Source organism: Tachypleus tridentatus, chromosome 8, assembly GCF_004210375.1.
Source record: "Tachypleus tridentatus isolate NWPU-2018 chromosome 8, ASM421037v1, whole genome shotgun sequence".
NCBI classification, from domain to species: domain Eukaryota; kingdom Metazoa; phylum Arthropoda; class Merostomata; order Xiphosura; family Limulidae; genus Tachypleus; species Tachypleus tridentatus.
This window is the reverse complement of record NC_134832.1, coordinates 55,513,005-55,531,118: the sequence shown is the minus strand read 5'-3', so window position 1 is coordinate 55,531,118 and position 18,114 is coordinate 55,513,005.

Here is an 18,114-nt window from a genome sequence, read left to right as displayed (position 1 = left end):
AAATTTGAGGTTCAAATTAAAATAAAAGCTTCACTAAAACAGTTCAAAATTAAATCACGCCTCGTTTGATATTTTTACAAAATCCTGCGAAAACTGAATTTCTCTGATTGTCATGTTTCGTTGGAAAATTTTTTATAGAGGAGTTAAGCTGTTTGTTAAAGAAATGGGCTTGTCATGGCCAGGTGGGTTAACGCGTTCGACTCGTAATCTGAGGATTGCGGGTTCGAATCCCCGTCACACAAAACATGCTCGCCTTTTCAGCCGTGGGGGTATTATAATGTCACGGTCAATCCCAATATTCGTTGGTAAAAGAGTAGCCCAAGTGTTAGCGGTGGGTGGTGATGACTAGCTGCCTTCCCTCTAGTCTTACACTGCTAAATTAGGGACGGCTAGCGCAGATAGCCCTCGAGTAACTTTGCGTGAAATTCAAAAGCAAACAAACATTTCAAGTTTGGCTGATATATCTCGAAGATTTGAGACAAAGTAAGTGAGCCGATGACGGATTGGTAAATAAATTCATCTTGGTACCTTTAGTTGTTGTAGAGTGTACAAAGTACAAGTAATCTCATTTTTGAACTTTCTCGTATTCCCTTATAGTGTTTTATCAACTGAACTATGGGGTAATCTGTTCACCCTAAGAAATAGCTGCATTAAATATTGACTTTAGTGTAAGAAATTAGTCAGTTTAGTGAGAACTGAAAATTAACATTGCAGCACTACATAAAACACAAATTTGAGTTAAATTATTCAATAATTTAAAAGACTTTAGTTCGTTTCGAATATCGCGCAAACCTGCAAGAGGGCTATCTGCGCTAGCCGTTCATAATTCAACGGAGTAAGACTAGAGGGAAGGAATCTAATAATCACCACCCACCGCCATCTCTTGGGCTTCTCTTTAACCAACGAATAGTGGGATTAACCGTCACATTATAACCTCCCCCACGGCTGAAAGGGCGAGCATGTTTGGTGCGACCGGGATTCAAACCCGTGACCCTTAGATTACGAGTAAAGTGACTTAACCACCTGGCCACTATCCTTTCACTAGATTGATAATATCCCTAGGAACGAACCAATATAAAATTATGCCTAAGTTACCTTGAAATCGGAATATGTTGGTTCAGAACATTAAGAAAGCTTCGCACACCAACTGCTCACATGAAATGATATCTTGAAGTTAACTATCTTATTTGACATTCAAGTCTGTTTAATTAGTTTAAAAATGCTACTTATCTCTCCTTATTAAATGACATAATGATTTTTGTTGGTACGGGACTGACCAAATAAATATCTGAACGTGGAAACTGTATAGTAAATAAACTTTGTAGGGAATTCATAAAGCAATCTACATTTCTTAAAGGTTTTCAATATGTCTACATTTCTTAACGTCTTTCCATATGTCCACATTTTTAAAGGTTTTTCATATGTCCATATTTCTTAAAGTTTTTCCGTATGTCCGCATTTCTTAAAGTCTTTCCATATGTCCGCATTTCTTAAAGTCTTTCCATATGTCTATACTTCTTAAAGGTTTTCCATATGTCCACATTTCTTAAAGATTTTCCATATGTCCACATTTCTTAACGGTTTTTCATATGCCCACATTTCTTAAAGTTTTTCCATATGTCCACATTTCTTAAGGTCTTTCCATATGTCTACATTTCTTAAAGGTTTTCCATATGTCTATATTTCTTAAAGGTTTTCCACACGTCTACATTTCTTAAAGGTTTTCCATATGTCTATATTTCTTAAAGGTTTTCCATATGTCCACATTTCTTAACGGTTTTTCATATGCCCACATTTCTTAAAGTTTTTCCATATGTCCACATTTCTTAAGGTCTTTCCATATGTCTAAATTTCTTAAAGGTTTTCCATATGTCCACATTTCTTAAAGGTTTTCCATATGCCTACATTTCTTAAAGGTTTTCCATATGTCTACATTTCTTAAAGGTTTTCCATATGCCTACATTTCTTAAAGGTTTTCCATATGTCTACATTTCTTAAAGGTTTTCCATATGCCTACATTTCTTAAAGGTTTTCCATATGCCTACATTTCTTAAAGGTTTTCCATATGTCTACATTTCTTAAAGGTTTTCCATATGCCTACATTTCTTAAAGGTTTTCCATATGCCTACATTTCTTAAAGGTTTTCCATATGTCTACATTTCTTAAAGGTTTTCCATATGTCTACATTTCTTAAAGGTTTTCCATATGTCTACATTTCTTAAAGGTTTTCCACATGTTTTCCGCTGGTACAGCTGTAAGTCTACTGATTTCTGCTAAAAAACAGAAAGTCCGATGTGGCTTTGCTGTAAGAAAACTGAAAACACACACACGTTTTACATATTTCTTTTTCCAAGGTAAATAACCTACACGACAGTTTAATTAGTAACTAAATTATTCATAACTATATGGTAATCACCCAGGAGGTTTAGTCTCTCAGCTCTGTTACTAATTTGCTGGCGATTTAAGCGAAGTTCTGAGAAGACAATGTTTGTTTGTAGTGGATTCAGTTATGGAGCCTTAAGGAAGTCTGGCGTGTTTATAATTCGATTGTGGTGTTTCTTCCCTGTTGTATCTTGTACCAACTAATTGTACGGGTATTTTAAAGAGGTTTCCACGTTTTGCTGATTTCTGTGCTAGGACGACTGAGGGTATGTACCATCACATAGGTGTATGTAGCAGATTCATTTTTCTGTTTCTCATATGTCACTCGTGTCCTATTACTTAAGTGCTAATGAAACATATTATAAAGTTTTCTCCCCTGGAGGGCCTGGCATGGCCTACCGCGTTAAGGCGTGCGCTTCGTAATCTGAGGGTCGCGGGTTCGCGCCCGAGTCGCGCCAAGCATGCTCGCCCTCCCAGCCGTGGGAGCGTTATAATGTGACGGTCAATCCCACTTTTCGTTGGTAAAAGAGTAGCCCAAGAGTTGACGGTGGGTGGTGATGACTAGCTGCCTTCCCTCTAGTCTTACACTGCTAAATTAGGGACGGCTAGCACAGGTAGCCCTCGAGTAGCTTTGTGCGAAATTCCAAAACAAACAATCTTCCCTGGAATGGTGGAATATTACAGATATGTCAGTATTATCCAGTCTATTATGCTTCCCAATTATAATTTTTATCGGTAGTTTTGTTTCTTTAGCGTTTTAAGGATTAAGACTAGATTTTAGGGTTCTTAGTGTGTGATAATTGTCATATGATTTCTGAAAACTGTTCTGTCTTCGTGGTATTTACATATCTTCTGTTGGTAAATAATAATCAGTGTCTAATTATAAAACAAAAAATTAATCATTAGACTTAGGTGATTTAATAAGCTGATGTACATGTCTATTATTAACCACAAAGAGCTGTCGGTGCTCTGTCCACCACAGATATTGAAACCTGGTTTCTAGTGGTGTCAGAATATATGATACTGTGCTACTGGTAGGTGCCCCCAGTGACTCAGCGGTATGTCTGTGGACGAACAACGATAAAAACCGGGTTTCGATACCCGTGGTGGGCAGAGCACAGATAGCCAGTTGTGTAGCTTTGTGCTTAATTCAAAACAACAAGAACAATAATTTGCCCCAGTGGCTCAGCGGTATGTCTGTGGACGAACAACGCTAAAAACCGGGTTTCGATACCCGTGGTGGGCAGAGCACAGATAACCAGTTGTGTAGCTTTGTGTTTAATTCAACAACAATAACAACAATAATTTACCTCAGTGGCTCAGCGGTATGTCTGCGGACGTACAACGATAAAAACCGAGTTTCGATACCCGTGGTGGGCAGAGCACAGATAGCCAGTTGTGTAGCTTTGTGCTTAATTCAAAACAACAACAACAACAGCTACTGGGAGGATGAGGACAACCTTACTGTGCGTATTTAGAGACAAGCTAGATATTTAAATTGACCTTTCTATAACTAGGGTTAAAGTGGGTTTCTAATGAACTGTGAAAAAAATTGTGATAAACCACGATCCTGGCGACTGAGGGAAAACAAATGTTGAGATAGAATTTCAATTTTTAGTCTTGCCATTATATCTGTAATTACTTATATAAGAAATAACAAAGCAACTACTGAAAAATATAACTAAATTAGAAACCTGCTGACAGTTAACTTTTAACTAATGGTGTAATTGAGAAAAAAACGCAAAGCTGTGCAACCTTAAAAGGTTTACAAACTGGTGAGGCAAATGCAGGATAATTACTTATTGAATTATGTTTTCTCACCGATAAGGCGGTTTTGGACAAAAACTAATAAGTCTTAGTTACAAATAACCTTACTGATGTAAACAAATCAGTTTCATAGACAATGAAATGTGTAATTTATGACCATAGGTTTTGTTCTCTCTATATTTGTTAAATTATATACTTTGATTGTTTGCTCGGTTTGTTCTGAATTTCGCGCAAAGCTACACGAAGGCTATCTGCGATTGCGGTCCCTAATTTGGCAGTGTAAGACTAGAGGGAAGGCAGCTAGTCATCACCGCCCACCACCAACTCTTGAGCCACTCTTTTAATAACTAATAGTGGGATTAACTGTCACATTATAAAACCTCTACGGCTGAAAGGGCGAGCATGTTTAGTACGACGGAGATTCGAACCCGCGACTGTCAGATTACGAGTCGAACGTTTTAATTCACCTGGCCATGCAGGGCGCAAATTATATACTAACTAATGCATTTATTAATCCTGGTAATCATTTAAAAGTTTATAGAATATTAAATGTTTAAACATATACATTAGAAAACAACTCTTAACTACTTGGATTCAGAATCGAGGCCCCCAGTAACAAAGCGGTAGATCTATGGACTGGCACTGCTAGTTTTCGATACCCTTGGTAGGCAGAACACAAATTGCCCATTATGTTAAGCTTTGAGCTTAACTAAAACCAAACCAACAAACAAATTGAGAGCCAAATCATTGAATGTTCTAATATGAATAGGAAACAATTTAAAATGAAGGGAAAATTGAAAAAAAACAATAACAGAGAGGAATTATAATAAAATATAAAGGATAAATTACATCAGTTTATGAAAATATATTAAAAGATGAGATACACTTTATTGCATAATAAAACGTAATCTGTATGTTTTAGCTCGCTAAACAAAACTCTAATATATTAAAGGCAATGCTGTTTGTTTTTTTGTCTTTGAATTTCTCGCAAAGCTACATGAGGGCTATCTGCGCTAGCCGTCCTTAATTTAGCAGTGTAAGACCAGAGGGAAGGCGGCTAGTCATCACCACCCACCGCCAACGCTTGGGCTGTTATTTTACCAACGAATTGTAGAAATGACCGTAACATTATAAGGCTCCCACGGCTGAAAGAGCGAGTTTATGTGGTGTGACGGGGATTCGAACCTACGACTTTCAGATTGTGAGTTGAGCGTCTCCAATCACCCGGCCATGCTGGTTCTGATGTCAGACATCATTATAAATCTCAATATATATGTTAAAGCCCTTTTGGTAAAGAGACACATTTCAAAACAGTGACTTCTTTTCATTTAATACTATTTTGTTAGTTTCACAAAATATTGAAACCAGTCATTTCTTATATATAATTCCAAACCTCTTTTTGAAGAAAACGATACTATTGCGTTCGTATGTTTTGCTGCCAGTGCGATAATCATTGAAGACTTTCCGATTCGTCTGTTTATCAAATCGATTGGGATATTTTCGAATAAGTTCTTTTGCCATCGGACCTGAACTCGTGGGTTAACTTACCTGCTACACGTAAATCATCACAGTCATGTTTAGAATATTTCAATCATGTTTCATTGCTACATTGATTAACTTTACAAGTTAACTCCTCCATGTTGACCCTCAGGGACGTGAGTCACGTCACGTGTCTATGTCATCAACCTTGACCTCCAAATAACAGTTTATGGAGCTTTTATTAAAGAAAGCCCCTAATAACATCAGCCCCATTCATATTTAACCATTAACAGTTTCTCATTGTTTTTATTTGGTTGCTATTATTATTTTAAAAGATGCAATATTTGTACTTATCTTTGCTCCATTCTTTATAATATCTTCTCTTAAAAATATTGAATCTGTGTATTATTATGTTTATTTCTTTTTGTTTACTCAAAACAATTTAAACCTTTTCAGAATGACTTTTTTTTTTTTTTTGGAGAGGGAGTTTCACGTCACAATTCCCTGGGTTGGATGGTGTGCCGGGTGTTAAAATTATGAAGTCCTTTCAGAATTGTAGCATAAGGATTTCTTAGGATGTATCAAGTGTAGGGAGGAGTGAAACAAAATAAATGACAGCACTGGTCTCAGGAAAAACTATTGAAGCTCCAATAGGTTGGATGTTGCCAAGCTGTTAGCGTGTCCCTAATTATGAATTCGAATGTTTATGGCTCGTGTCCATTTGTCGCAAAAAAATATGTTTCGCACTTTGGAGCTGTTTTGGCTCGCAATAAGAATCGTCAGACAAAAGCAGTTGAAGCATTAGCGGTAGGTGTTATTTAATGTCGATTAGTCCAAAGTTGGTTTTGTGCTGAGAGCTTCTGAATAGCTACGTATGGAAGTTCTGAAACAAACACAATTATTGCATTAGTAAGAAGAGACGCAGCAGGTTCAAATGTGTTTTTCTTGTGTTTTATTGTACACATTTATGTCGGGCCCGACACGGCCAGGTGGGTTAAGGCGTGCGACTCGTAATCTGAGGGTCACGGATTCGCATCCCTGTCGCACCAAATATGCTCGCCTTTTCAGCCGTGGGGGCGTTATAATGTGATGGTCAATCCCTTTAGTCGTTGGTAAAAGAGTAGCCCAAGAGTTGGCGGTGGGTAATGATTACCAGCTGACTTCCCTCTAGTCTCACACTGCTAAATTAGAGACGGCTAGCGCAGATAACCCTCTTGTAGCTTTGCGCGAAATTCAAAAACAAACAAACAAACAAAGTTAAGTCCAGGAAACTGTCGGCTATTAAAGAGTAAGGTAATTCTTGATGACAAGAAACCCACTTGAAATAAAAATGTATCTGAGATACAAAGAATCAAGTACATTTACATTTAAAACAATTTTTAATCGAGAGAGTAGCAGCATGGGCTAATGGCATAATATGTGAGGAAAGTTTACTGATGAATTAGAGATTTAAAAATACGTGTCCATCACCATTATGAACTAAATTAAAGCAGACAGTCACGTGCTTATATTTACACTGTCACCATTGAAGATTTAGATAACCATGAACTGTTCGTTAACAAATTACGTCAGAAAACAAATACTGCAGAGTCAAATGTGGTTGTAAAAGCCTCAGGTTTTCGACCAGTATCTTGAAGGTATGAGTAACAATATGCTGTTGTATTAAACTCTACAGTTTAAACTTTGGAAGCGTTATAGTTGTGACAATCAATCGCTTTATCCCATTAATTGTATATGCATGGGCGGCAAGTATTATTGACTGGTTGCATGCACCCTTCTAGTCAGCACTTCTAACTTAGAGGTGCATAAACTTAAACTTAGAGGTCTCCGATTGATCAATTATGTAGGGTTGCCTTCAGATTGATTGTTTCGAATGACATCAAATAACAATTATTGGTTTGTTTGTTTGTATTGGAATTTCGCATAAAGCTACTCGAGGGCTATCTGTGCTAGCCGTCCCTAATTTAGCAGTGTAAGACTAGAGGGAAGGCAGCTAGTCATCACCACCCACCGCCATCTCTTGAGCTACTCTTTTACCAACGAATAGTGGGATTGACCGTCACATTATAACGCTCTCACGCCTGAAAGGGCGAGCATGTTTAGCGCGTGACACGGGCGCGAACCCGCGACCCTCGGATTACGAGTCGCACGCCTTAACACGCTTGGCCATGCCGGGCCCAACAATTATTGGGTTTTTGTGTTTATAAACTACTCAAACGTATTCTGGTCAATATGCTGCGTATTCATGGCAACAACCTTGGAGTAATTCTGAAATATGTGCACTGCTATTATTTCTTGTTATCACCTATTCTTACAGATGTGTCATAAAATAATCGTAAAACGTAAATATTAGTTAGGCGTAACTACATTAATTTCATGGATTGTTTGTTTGTTTTTGTTTTTCGCACAAAGCTACTCGAGGGCTATCTGTGCTAGCCGTCTCTAATTTAGCAGTGTAAGACTAGAGGGAAGGCAGCTAGGCATCAGCACCTACCGCCAACCCTTGGGCTACTCTTTTACCAACGAATAGTGGGATTGACCGTCACATTATAACGCCCCCACGGCTGAAAGGGGAGCATGTTTGGCGCGACCGGGATGCGAACCCTCGACCCTCAGATTACGAGTCGCACGTAATTTCATGGAAGCCGTATTTTTATTCTTGAAAAATGCGCTTGTGTTCTATCTTTTATATAACATCCTAGCAGCTCCTGTCTGTAAATTAATTTTACCCTTTACTTGATACGATCCTGCTTTATCTTAGTTAGAGTTATAAAAATGTCCTTGACCCAACCTAGAGAAGGAACTGTAATTATTAATAACATTGCCAAAGGTATTGCCAAAGCGCTGAAAACAAATTACATACACTGCGTTGATTTAAAAAAAACAACAAAAAAACCTGATGTTTTCCTCACAGTCGATTTACGTGTCTGCACCACCTCCAAGATTTAATGAATAAATGAAAACCAACTGACAGGGGCGTCAGTTGGCACCTCAATATGCCTAGTTTCCTAAGACTTTCGTTTTTCGCCCCAACTACTACATGATTTATCGCTAAAAAATAAGCAGCGCCGTGTTATAGTTTTCTGTTTGGCTGAACTTTCATGCACTAAGAAACACGTGTATTTCCTAACGTACAGGAAGTCTAAAAATTATCACCACTTTCAAGAAAACAACCGTATTTCTCATATAGTTTGTTTGTTTGTTTTTGAATTTCGCACAAACCTACTCGAGGGCTATCTGTGCTAGCCGTCCTTAATTTAGTAGTGTAAGACTAGAGGGAAGGCAGCTAGTCATCACCACCCACCGCCAACTCTTGGGCTACTCTTTTACCAACGAATAGTGGAATTGACCGTAACATTATAACGTTCCCACGGCTGAAAGGGCAAGCATGTTTGGCACGATGGGGATGCAAACCAGCGACTCTCAGATCACGAGTCGCACGCCTTAACACGCTTGGCCATTCCTGGCCTTCTCATACAGACTCAAATTGTAGAATTCCGGCTCAAATCTAAACATATATACATAATGAATAGTGATCAATCGATTGATTGTTTACAATGTAGATAAATATATAAAGAGATAAATCGTTCAATATATAATTAGCGCGCGTTAACAGAAATAAATAATTAATATTCAGAAATATTCTAAGTGTTTAAGTTTTTACGCGGTAGGCTACCATCTGTAGCTGTATATTATAAACTAGTCTACACATCACACAACGACTACTTAAATTAATAATACAAATGCACATTAGATTATAATTTAAAACCCGCCAGTTGTAACACATGTTCACAATAGTTTGTACTATTTTACATAAGAAAAACAACTTTTACGTAAAAACACTTAAAATTACTTATTTTGTGTGTGACGATTTTCTTATAATTTATTTTTTCCGGAACTTCTTGTTGTTTCGTAGAAATGTACAGCTATATTTAGAACAACTACTTACCTTATGAAATGAATGTTTTTGAATAGAATGGAGAATATCTTTTGGAGTGAAGTATAACCGGCCACGCATAGCCAAGTGGGTTAAGACGTTCGACTCGTAATCTGAAGGTCGCGGGTTCGAATCTCCGTCGCACTAAAATGTTCGCTCTGTCAGCGTTGGGGGTGTTATAATGTTATGGTCAATCCTACTATTCGTTAGTAAAAGAGTAGCCCAAGAGCTGGCGGTGGGTGGTGATGACTAGCTGCCTTCACTCTTGTCTTACACTACTAAATCAGGGATGGCTAACGCAGATAGCCGTTGAGGAGCTTTGCGCGAAATTCAGAATAAACAGAAGTGTGACCACATTCAAAACGGTTATAACTCGGGAAAATGTTCATAAAACAACTTAATTTTTGATTGTATTTATTTCCAAATATTGAAATATTACTGTCGTCAGAAAGAAGTAGATATTTTATTTTTATCTCTATGTAAACGACAATATATAAGTAGGTCAAAAATTTAAAAATACTAGTTTTCTTATTTAAAATGTTTGACGTTAGGTTTCATCCAAGGATAAGTCACTCTCCTATATCCGCGATCCGCCTTTAAGGAAAGATACTACAAAATCAACTTACCATCTGTCATGGCTGAGCAATATAAACATAGATTGCCTACTTTATTCACAATTTCAAGTTCGCAGTACCAAAACGACTAGTTTCAAAGCGAACTGTCTAAAACTTCTAGGCCTAAGCTGTCCTTCATAAATCTTCACTACTTTTAGAACCAGTCGTCATAACCACGACGTGTCCTGACGTTATCTCAGGTTCGCGTATACTTCCGAATCTTAACAATCATGATGACGTACTACGTAGTAAACGCTCCAAAAAATTCTGTTTCCATCAACCATAGTTCCAGATTTTACAGTTCGCTTACTAGAATCAAAGTTGTATTCAGTCCTAGCCCAATAAAGTACTGGGCGATCAGAGGGAACTCAAGCATAAAACAGAATAATTCAACCACTCTTTCTTTCTCGTGTCGTTTTCCTCTTTCTCTCTATCTGGAGACGATAACCCCATAATACTACACTCCAAGTACTAAATAACCATCTGGGGATACGCATTATGTATATAAACTGTGCTCACCGTGGAAGTACGCCACTAAATATTTAATTGAAATCTGCTCGTTTATAATATTTTGTTCACAGATTTTTTTAGCACTGAGTTCGTTAATAAATGCAACTTTCTGTCACACAACGCATTATACTTACGTTGTTCCTAATATGTTTGGTCTGGCATGGCCAAGTGGTTAGGACTCTTGACTAATAATCTGAAGGTTTGCAGATTCAAATTTGTTCGCCCTTTCAGCCGTGGGGGTGTTAAAATGTGACATTCAATCCCACTATTCGTTGGTAAAAGAGAGTCCAAGAGTTGGCGGAGGGTAGTAATGTCAAGCTGCCTTTTTTCTAGTCTGACATTTCCTAATTAGGGACGGCTAGCGCAGATGGCGCTCGTGTAGCTTTGCGCGAAATTCAAATCACACAAACAAACATTATATGTTTAGAGCGTTAAGCTTTACATATATATATAATTAATACTTAGACAGCAAAGCAAAATCAAATCAAAATGAAGTACTGGGCTAAAAACAGTAAATCTGCTATGATGAGGGATATAAAATTAACCTTAGCTATTGGAGGTGGCAGTGAATGTAGGACCCATATTGCGGTGGGGATACACCGTATATCGCTCTTAACCTCCGTTCGCCAGTCTCACATAAAGAACGTCATAAAAATAAAATAGCATTGAATTACTGTCGTTTTAAATTTTATCTTAATTTGTGGTAACTGTTTCTTAACATTGCTCTTGAGCCAATGATAAAATTAGAATAAACGAGATTTTAATATCTAAATATGATCGATGTCTATATTAACATTTTAAGAGGTGTAAACTTTTATTCAGTCAGGTCGATGACACATAAATTTGGGACCACTGGTTGAAATGAAGGCAAATACTCAGTTGTATTCAACATTTACTCGGCTATGATTAATGGAATATTGGAATTAGTTGCCACAGTTACAATGCCCACGTGACTGAAAGTACACACCTCTGGTCGGACTCAAGACGTTAATCTCTTGTAATTCCTGTTCCTCAGAATATTGTCAAAGTGTTAAGACTATATATATATTTTTTTTTTAATTTTGCGCAAAGCTACTCGAGGGCTATTTGCGCTAGCCTTCCCTAATTTAGCAGTGTAAGACTAGAGGGAAGGCAGCTAGTCATCACTACCCACCGCCAACTCTTAGGCTACTCTTTTACCAACGAATAGTGGGATTGACCGTCAATTTATAACGTCCTCACGGCTGAAAGGGCAAGCATGTTTGGTGCGACCGGGATTCGAACCCACGACCCTCGGATTACGAGCCGAACGCCTTAACACACCTGGTCATGCCGGGCCATAAAGAATATAATAAAGAAGCAAGAAACGTTGTGCCGTAAGAGATACCATGGCAATATATAATAATAAAGTTCTCAAGCTATCAAATAATTTCGATAGTTCGTTGTTCTGTTGTTATTAACTGCAAAGCTACGCATTGGGCTATCTCTGCTCTTCTCATGACTGGTATCGAAACCCGACTTTTAGCGTCGTAAGACTGAAATATTCAACGCTGAGCCATAAAGTGGAGGCAACTTCAATACGATAATCTAATTCGCTGATCTCTAGGGGTCTTTAAGGGGGTTATGGTCATATTTATATTACTTATATTAACTGTCACTTAGAACGGAGGTTGGTATTAAATTCATTTCTTATAGTGTGAACACTTTGTTATTACAACCAATAAATCTAATTTTATATTGTTATTCTTTCATACTTGTTGTTATTTCTTAGTGCAAAGCTACATAATGGGCTACCCGCACTTTGTGCATCTCGGGTAACCATACCCCTAATTTTAACATATCATAATGGGCAACAAATGACCTATTGGTCCATCTCAGCTATCCCATCCTTTAAACTAAACTTGTTTGTTTGTTTTTTAATTTCGCACAAAGCTACTCGAGGGCTATTTGTGCTAGCCGTCCCTAATTTAGCAGTATAAAACTAGAGGGAAGGCAGCTAGTCATCACCACCCACCGCCAACTCTTGGGCTACTCTTTTACCAACGAATAGTGGTATTGACCGTCACATTATAACGCCCCCAAGGCTGAAAGAGCAAGCATGTTTGGCGCGACGGGGATGCTTAAACTAAAACTACTAACTGGATACATTTAAAAATCTTAAAACTAGCCAGTATCATTCATATTGTTATTAAACTGTCTTTTAAACTCTCTTCAATTTACTGTATCCACCACATCCGAAGACATCTCATTCCAAATGCCAACCACCCTGATAGAAAAACAAAACTGTCTTTACCAAAAATTACTCCTACTCTGACATAATTTATATTTTTGTTCTCCAGCCCTATTATTCTCGCCATTAACTATGAAAAAAGATAACACATCAACACTGTCAACTCCAGTTTCAAACACTTCAGTCAGATCCACCCTAACTCTTCTTTTCAAGAGATCTCGACATCTTCTCGTACGACCACCTCTCCAGACATGTTTAACGTTTGTATGAAAGCCTTTCTAATTAAATATCATTCTGCTTTACAGTTAAAAAGAAATTAATTATAATTTAGTAGGCCCAATGATTTTTATACACATTGACCAATCTAGTAACCCTCTTCTGAAACTTTTTCAATAAATCAACATTTTTTCTACGATCGAGAACCCAAAATTGAACACAATACTCCATATGTGACTTATACAATGAAATTGTAACCTCTTTAGACTTGCATTCAGTATTTCTATTGACACTACGTAAAACCCTATTTGCACTACCAATAGTAACAGCACACTCTTTGGATGGCTTTAGAGACTGACCAGTCGTTACTTCATAACATTGTTAAAGTTATTCCCATCCAAGTTATACAGTTATACAGCCCAGGATATTCATCATTTTTTAAGTTCCCAGTTTTATCTTTACAAGATCAGAAATGTGAAGTCATACTGTCCGACTTTGTTTTCATCTACCAACGGCCCGGCATGGCCAGGTAGTTAAGGCACTCGACTCGTAATCTGAGGGTCACAGATTCGAATCCCTGGCACACCAAACATGCGTGCCCTTTCAGCCGTGGGGGCGTTATAATGTTACGGTCAATCCCACTATTCGTTGGTAAAAGAGTAGCCCAAGAGTTGGCGGTGGGTGGTGATGACTAGCTGCCTTCCCTCTAGTCTTACACTGCTAAATTAAGGACGGCTAGCACAGATAGCCCTCGAGTAGCTTTGTGCGAAATTCAAAAAACAAAAAACAAACAAGACAGACGTTGCCACAGACTTATATGTTCAAGCATTCTCACTTGTTATAAAACGTTGCTCGTATTTGCCACCGCTGGGAATATGACTTATTGTAAGTCTCTGAAAAATAATGCGATTTAGTAACAGTACTTTTCACAGATATACATCTAGAGATGGAAAGAGTTAATAATGTATTAATTAAAAATTAATTAATTTTAAAGTTTCTGTATGTGTCTCCCCCTATTTATCACGGATAAAAAAAACCACTCCATTCTTGTGAAAATGTAAGCAGTAAACGACAGTAACATATAACTGTACCAAAGGGTCTATTGACTACCTCACGTGACAAACCTTAGTAACTTTAAAGTCACTTTTAATAGTGTGGGATTATGCATAATAAGTTCTATTGAGCGACTTTTTTTCATTATCATGAATTGAGACAAAGAGAAGAGTTTAAGTCTTAAGTTTTAGCTTAGTTATCAACATGTCCTAAGGCGACTAATATTTGTTGTAAACGTAACGCGACTTCTATTTAATGCCAATCTGTTTTTTAATAGCAATATCTTTGTTAAAGTGTTTCGTATTTACTTTGCATATAGATTACGATCTTAATAATCGTTAATTTCTAAATAAGATGATATTACTGATCAGGAATCAATAAAACTCCATTAAAAATTATATTTCATGCAGTACTTAGGCTAAACATTGATGATAAACTAGGTAGATGGTATCGTAATAGTGGTGAATTAAATTGAAAAATAAATGGTTAATTATTCTCATGGAGATCAAAGATCGGGGGCGATCTGTTAAGAACAATTATAGGAAAAATTAAAAAAATAAAAGTGTTAAAGGTTAAATTTACAAAAAAGAAAACTTTGTAGTCAAAAGAACTACTCATACTGATTAATTTTGGAGGTTCGCATTTTTTATAAAAAATATGTGCTAATAAATGAAACATAGAACTTGGTGCAGAAAGAGCCCTTTCCGAGCGGCAATCCGAATGTTTTAGTTTTTGCGTTTGCCGCTAGGAAAAGTAATGTGACGTAACAGTTGCCAAACAAACCGCCAACGCCAGCGCGTTGAATGTAAATAAACATGGCCAGTGCATACGGAGAAATAGAGGCGGAGTCTGTTTTGACTTTGTGTTCTGAACAGTGTTGAGTAGCACCATATCAATTTGAACCTACTCTGAACGAACCTAGAACAGTTACTTTTGACACAGATCTGACAAGTTCTAGTGATGAGGACAGTTCCACGAGCGAGAGTAGCGGAACTGTGAGTGATACTGATAGCGCCCCGGCCGGTTGCGAGTCGGTCATACCGCCAGTGGAAGAATGGTAAGCCTAAGTCATGACAACAAATATAGTCTGTATTATTTCACGTGCAATTTTAAGCATCTCGAAACCTGTCTGGTGTTTATAAATTATTGGTATTACAGACTGGGTTTTATTTGTTTATACTTTGCCGACTATGGTAACTAATACTCGGCCCTTCCACAATCATTGTACCGGGTATTTATGACTCGTAACAAAATGAATTTCAATTATACGTCATAATTCTGTCTATAAAATTAAACTAGATGTAGCAGTCTGAATAGTTAACTTATCTTGAAATGTTAAGTTTGAAAATGGTATTCTACAAACTTTTCCATATTTAAAAATGATACAAAAACATCTACAGAATGATCTACCAGCTTTTAAACTTGGAATATACTCTATTTGGGATAGATTTGTCCACTGTCTAGACTAGGAAATCAAGGTTTCACTGACTTTCAGGTGCCACAAATACAAAACACGGTCATAAATCTGAAATGTGTATGTCTAGTTACATTCTTCAAAACCTTGTACTTTTTAAATTATTATATTATACTAGTTATTGTTTATCGCTTAAAACTGCACACGTACCTTTAAGTTTGTTCTTTTCGTAATGGCAAGGGATGGCTTCAGAGGGGTGGAACCTGTACGCTGCAGGCTGAGATCAGTCCTTAGCTTCGCACGATGAAAGATGGTGGGGACGATCCTGTCTACTACCGATGGTTGTTTCAGTCTCAACCTGCCTGGCTTGAAACCCACGGAATCCAAAACAGTGGGATCCGACACAAAACATGAGCGTTCAAAGTGATATTGACAAAGCTTTGCATGGTGTGAATGAGTCCAGTTCTTCCTATTCACCATCCGCACCCACTGTCGCCATCTTGTCGGTTCCTTCTCCTTGCACGGAAACGAAAAGAAGCTTTTGCCCGATGTCGAACCGTTTTTACAACCACAAGCAGCGCAGTAAACCATGTTATCATAAAACAAAAATAAAGTAGCAATATCAAAACAAAAAATAGTCTCAAAAAGTATGTAATCCGAAAAAAGCACCGATGATTTACATAAAACACCAGCACTGAAAGGTACACAATGGTCGGCACGCAACGAAGCGTGTTTGGCAACTATTACGTCATAGACGTAAATCGTCACGGAAACAGTCGAACGACCGAGAGGAACTTGAGTTCGTGGACCCACATATTTTGTTTCATTTTTTACTCAAAAACTAAAGTGTTTAAAAATATGGTACACAGGAATTATACCTAACCAAAGTACAGTTTCTAAGGCAATTATTAAATTTGTTGAAAACTCATCTTAAAAATTTGGGTTTTCAATGACAGTCATGTTTTGCATGATAACAAATTATCAGCCATGTTTAACGCTTGTATAACAACTTTCATAACTAAACTATTCTGCTTAAGAGTTAAGCTGAAATTAAATATAAATTAGGTTTGGTTTGAATTTCGCGCACAACTACACGAGGGCTATCTGCGCTAGCCGTCACTAATTTTGCAGTGTAAGACTAGAGAGAAGGCAGCTAGTCATCACCACCCACCGCCAACTCTTGAGCTACTCTTTTACCAACGAATTGACCGTCACATTATAATGCCCCCACGGCTGAAAGAGTGAGGATGTTTGGTGCGACCGGGGTTCGAACCCGCGACCTTCGGATTACGAGTCGAACGCCTTAACACGCTTGGCCATGCCGGGCCAAATCTAAGTAAGAGCTTATGAATTGAAGTAAAAGGTAACATTTTTCGGGGTTTGTAACAATATTTATTTTTATATCAATCGTTATTGACATTGTTGTTTCATTATTGTTGTTAGTTTACCGGTATTGTTATTGAATCATAGTTAAATAAATTGCACTGGAAATAGAGTTACGTAACGAAAATGTTTTGTATCAATAAAAGTTTTGAACTGAAAAGTTCAAAAATAGTTGAAAAGAAACAAGTTACGCGGCGCCATCTTAGTTACCAAGTTTTCAAAGAACTAAATCTTAATTCATGAATTTCACAAACTGTTTATTACAATCAGCGCATAGTTATCAAGTTTACAAAAACACTGAAAAGGAAATGCTTCAGTAATTCGCCATATTTAAAAAACAAACAAAACAACTTCTCATGAAGTATATGGAATGGATCATCTATACAACGTTCCGGACACCCCACGTGAAATAACCATCTGGGGTGCATGAAAATTGACATGGACAGGAAGTGTAGACATGTGAAACAGAAAAAAAAACAACCTATCAGCACGTATTTCATAACCATGGTGGACGGACACCTGTCACCTTAGGCACAGTTCGTTACTGAACCACAGATAATGGGGAAGCTGATCGGGTTATAATTGTCTCCCAGGACAACAATAACCTGAATAAGAATAATGAAGTATTGAAGTTTGTTTGTTTTTTCTGAAAACAATGAGCGACACACAGACAGTGTCACCATTACTTGCAACTGACTCGCAGGGTATAGTGCGTAAAGTTCAGAATGGTTGGACCAACAAATAGGTGGTATAAGGCAAACCAACTCCGTAGTAAGACCATAACATGGAAATATATGTATATGGTGCGTATGTGACCAGGCCAATGAGGTAAAGTTAGATGAGAAAATTGACTAGCTCCAAAGAGAAGCCTCTAGATCTTTACTGACTGTATATGGACTTTCTCTGCGTTAATATAGCATAAGTAGCAACCAAAGAGGGTCTCCATCAACAAGACGAGGTCATGAGGTTGCTGGAAAACAAATCATCACATGGTGTAACCAGGAAAAGTAAACGACTGGGAATCAGTAGAACAGTTTGTAAATCAGAAGGCCATTGGTAAATCAGAAAAGGAACTTTCTTCAACCTCCCACGTGGTAGCTTCTATCCACATTGAATTGTCAGTCCAGTCGGCGCAACTCATGAAGACTGT